Source organism: Haematobia irritans, chromosome 2, assembly GCF_050003625.1.
Source record: "Haematobia irritans isolate KBUSLIRL chromosome 2, ASM5000362v1, whole genome shotgun sequence".
In the NCBI taxonomy this organism is placed as follows: Eukaryota; Metazoa; Arthropoda; class Insecta; order Diptera; family Muscidae; genus Haematobia; species Haematobia irritans.
The window spans coordinates 144,225,837-144,230,752 of record NC_134398.1 but is presented as its reverse complement, the minus strand read 5'-3'; positions in this window follow the sequence as shown (position 1 = coordinate 144,230,752).

Here is a 4,916-nt window from a genome sequence, read left to right as displayed (position 1 = left end):
GTTTGTCCCAAATACATACATTTAAAGATCACTCGATCTGGACAGAATTTGATAGACTTCTACAAAATCTATAGACTCAAAATTTAAGTCGGCTAATGCACTAGGGTGGAACACAATGTTAGTAAAAAATATGGGAAACGTTTAAATCTGAAGCAATTTTAAGGAAACTTCGAAAAAGTTTTTTATGATTTATCGCTCGATATATATGTATTAGAAGTTTAGGAAAATTAGAGTCATTTTTACAACTTTTCGACTAAGCAGTGGCGATTTTACAAGGAAAATGTTGGTATTTTGACTATTTTTGTCGAAATCAGAAAAACATATATATGGGAGCTATATCTAAATCTGAACCTTTTTCAACCAAATTTGGCACGCATAGCTACAATGATAATTCTACTCCCTGTGCAAAATTTCAACTAAATCGGAGTTAAAAATTGGCCTCTGTGGTCGTATGAGTGTAAATCGGGCGAAAGCTTTATATGGGAGATATATCCAAATCTGAACCGATTTCAACCAAATTTGGCACGCATAGTTATAACGCTAATTCTACTCCCTATGCAAAATTTCAACTAAATCGGAGCAAAAAATTGGCCTCTGTGGACAAATGAGTGTAAATCGGGCGAAAGCTATATATGGGAGCTATATCTAAATCTGAACCGATTTTGCTGATATTTCGCAAGTTTTTCGAGACTCATAAAATATTCGGATGTACGGAATTTGAGGAAGATCGGTTGTTATACACGCCAATTATGACCAGATCGGTGAAAAATATATATGGCAGCTATATCTAAATCTGAACCGTTTTTTTCCAAAATCAATAGGGATCGACTTTGAGCCGAAACAGGAGCCTATACCAAATTTTAGGACAATCGGACTAAAACTGCGAGCTGTACTTTGCACACAAAAATACATCAACAGACAGACAGACAGACGGACATCGCTAAATCGACTCAGAATTTAATTCTAAGCCGATCCGTATACTAAAAGGTTGGTCTATGATTACTCCTTCTTGGCGTTACATACAAATGCACAAACTTATTATACCCTGTACCACAGTAGTGGTGAAGGGTATAAATATGGGAAACATTTAAATCTGAAGCAATTTTAAGAAAACTTCGCAAAAGTTTATTTATGATTTATCGCTAGATATATATATGCATTAAAAGTTTAGGAAAATTACAGTCATTTTTACAACTTTTCGGCTAAGCAGTGGCGATTTTACAAGGAAAATGTTGGTATTTTGACCATTTTTGTTGAAATCAGAAAAACATATATACGGGAACTATATCTAAATCTGAACCGATTTCAACCAAATTTGCCACGCATAGCTACAATGCTAATTCTACTCCCTGTGCAAAATTTCAACTAAATCGGAACAAAAAATTGGCCTCTGTTGTCATATGAGTGTAAATCGGGCGAAAGCTATATATGGGAGCTATATCTAAATCTGAACCGATTTCAACCAAATTTGCCACGCATAGCTACAATGCTAATTCTACTCCCTGTGCAAAATTTCAACCAAATTGGGGTAAAACTCTGGCATCTGGGACCGTATTAGTCCATATCGGGCGAAAGATATATACGGGAGCTATATCTAAAACTGAACCGATTTCAATCAAATTTTGCACACTTAACTGCACTACTAATTGTACTCCTAGTGCAAAATTTCAAACAAATTGGGCCAAAACTCTGGCTTCTAGGACCATATTAGTCCATATCGGACGAAAGATATATATCGGAGCTATATCTAAATCTGAATCGATTTCAACCAAATTTGGCAAGCATAGCTATAATGCTAAATCTACTCCCTGTGCAAAATTTCAATCAAATTGGGCCAAAACTCTGGCTTTTATTACCATATTAGTCCATATCGGGCGAAAGATATATATGGGAGCTATATCTAAATCTGAACCGATTTCAATCAAATTTTGCACACTTGAGTATACGACTAAGTGTTATGTTTGTACAATATTTCAAGCAAATCGGTATAAAACTCTGGCTGCTGAGTCCATATTAGTGTATATCGGGCGAAAGATATATATAGGAACTATATCTAAATCTGAACCGATTTCTTCCAAAATCAATAGGTTTCTATTCTGACCCAAATTAGGAATATGTGCCAAATTTGAAGGCGATTGGACTTAAATTGCGACCTAGACTTTGATCACAAAAATGTGTTCACAGACAGACGGACAGACGGACATGGTTCTATCGACTCAGGGACCCACCCTGAGCATTATTGCCAAAGACACCATGTGTCTATCTCGTCTCCTTCTGGGTGTTACAAACATATGCATTAACTTATAATACCCTGTTCCACAGTGTGGCGCAGGGTATAAAAATTTGAAGCAAAGATTATAAACTTTCTTTTAATTAAAATTTCATTATTTTAAAGAAATTTGTCCTTAATAGTGTGTAAATTGCGCCTCCTAAAATTTAGGTTGCGTAATCTTTAATATCACGTAAATATTTTTTTTAGTGTGGAAAATACGCGAACGGCATTCAGTAACTATTTCCACATTCAAAATTTCAGCTTCTAAAACATTTAAAACGAATCCTGTTTTTTTTTTTTTTATTTTCCAATTGTAGTTGCGGAACATGGACATTGTACTGGTGCTTCGTTTATTATCAACAACCAGCTGGCAACGTATGCTATAGTTCGCAAGATTTTACTGGGGAAAATCCGGTTCACTTTTGCTGGCTTTTTGGTGTAAACGTGTGACAATAAAAATGTGTGACTATTATCAAAAATTATCGGGTTCTCGAACGGAGCTATAGACTGTTTAAGGGATAGTCTGACACGAAGAAACACATACATTTCGAATGAAACACTCATTAAAAGGAGAACCGAACTCCAATTATTGTAGAAATATAGAAATACAAATTCCAAAGACACCATGTGTCTATCTCGTCTTCTTTTGGGTGTTGCAAACATATGCACTAACTTATAATACCCGGTTCCACAAAGTGGCGCAGGGTATACAAATGTTTACTACTTTATGCCACACTTTTTTAATACAACTGTGCAACTTTTTTTGCGAGTGCCACTTTTTAGTAATTCTCATCGGTGGCGCCTTTTGTTTTTATACCCTCCACCATAGGATGGGGGTATATTAACTTTGTCATTCCGTTTGTAACACATCGAAATATTGCTCTAAGACCCCATAAAGTATATATATTCTGGGTCGTGGTGAAATTCTGAGTCGATCTAAGCATGTCCGTCCGTCCGTCCGTCTGTCCGTCTGTCCGGCTGTCCGTCCGTCTGTGGAAATCACGCTAACTTCCGAACGAAACTAGCTATCGACTTGAAACTTGGCACAAGTAGTTGTTATTGATGTAGGTCGGATGGTATTGAAAATGGTCCATATCGGCCCACGTTTACGTATAGCCCCCATATAAACCGATCCCCAAATTTGGCTTGCGGAGCCTTCCGGAGCAGCAAAATTCATCCGATCCGGTTGAAATTTGGTACGTGGTCTAAGTATACGGTCTCTAACAACCGTGCCAAAATTGGTCCATATCGGTCAATAATTATATATAGCCCCCATATAAACCGATCCCCAGATTTGACCTCCGGAGCCTCTTGGAGGGGCAAAATTCATCCGATCCGGTTGAAATTTGGTACCTGATGTTAGTATACGGTCTCTAACAACCATGCAAAAACTGGTCCATAACGGTCCATAATTATATATAGCTACCATATAAACCGATCCCCAGATTTGACCTCCGGAGCCTCTTGGAGGAGCAAACTTCATCCTACCCGATTGAAATTTGGTACGTGGTGTTAGTATATGGTATCACAAGCATGCAAAAATTGGTCCATATCGGTCCATAATTATATATAGCTCCCATATAAACCGATCCCCAGATTTGAACTCTGGAGCCTCTTGGATGAGCAAAATTCATCCGATCCAATTGAAATTTAGTACGTGGTGTTAATATATGGTCTCTAACAACCATGCAAAAATTGGTCCATATCGGTCCATAATTATATATAGCTCCCATATAAACCGATCCCCAGATTTGACCTCCGGAGCCTCTTGGAGGAGCAAAAGTCATCCGATGCGGTTGAAATTTGGTACATTTCGTTAGTATATGGCCTCTAACAGCCATGTAAAAATTGTCAAATTTTATTACTATAGAAAGTTTTGTCAAAATTTCATTTCTATAGAAAGTTTTGTAAAAAGTTTATTTCTATAGCAATGTTTGTCAACATTTTATTTCCATAGAAAATTTTGTCAAAATTTTATTTCTATAGAAAATTTTGTAAAAAATTTATTTCTGTAGAAAATTTTGTCAACATTTTATTTCTATAGACAATTTTGTCAACATTTTATTTCTATAGAACATTTTGTCAACATTTTATTTCTATAGAAAATTTTGTCAACATTTTATTTTTATAGAAAAATTTTGTCAAAATTTTATTGCTATAGAAAATTTTGTCAACATTTTACTTCCATAGAAAATTTTGTCAACATTTTATTTCTATAGAAAATTTTGTAAAGTTTTTATTTCTATAGAAAATTTTGTCAAAATTTTATTTCTATAGAAAATTTTGTCAAACTGAATTATATACGTATTTAATCGGACTTTTTTTTTGTTTAATATATACCCCTTATGGACTAACTTACAATTTAGAAGACAGTGTTTAAAAGTTTTACGATACCTTGCCATCGGCAAGTGTTATCGCAACCCAAGTAATTCGATTGTGGATGACAGCCTTTAGTAGAAGCTCCTACGCAATCCATGGTGGAGGGTACATAAGATTCGGCCTGGCCGAACTTAAGGCCGTATATACTTGTTCTGATTGATACCATGACCATTTATGCCGGCTCATATCTTAGAAATGGTAGCCCGCCTCGTCGATTTCATTCTCCGATAAAGAGGTAATGTGTTCACAGAGCATTGTGTCTTTC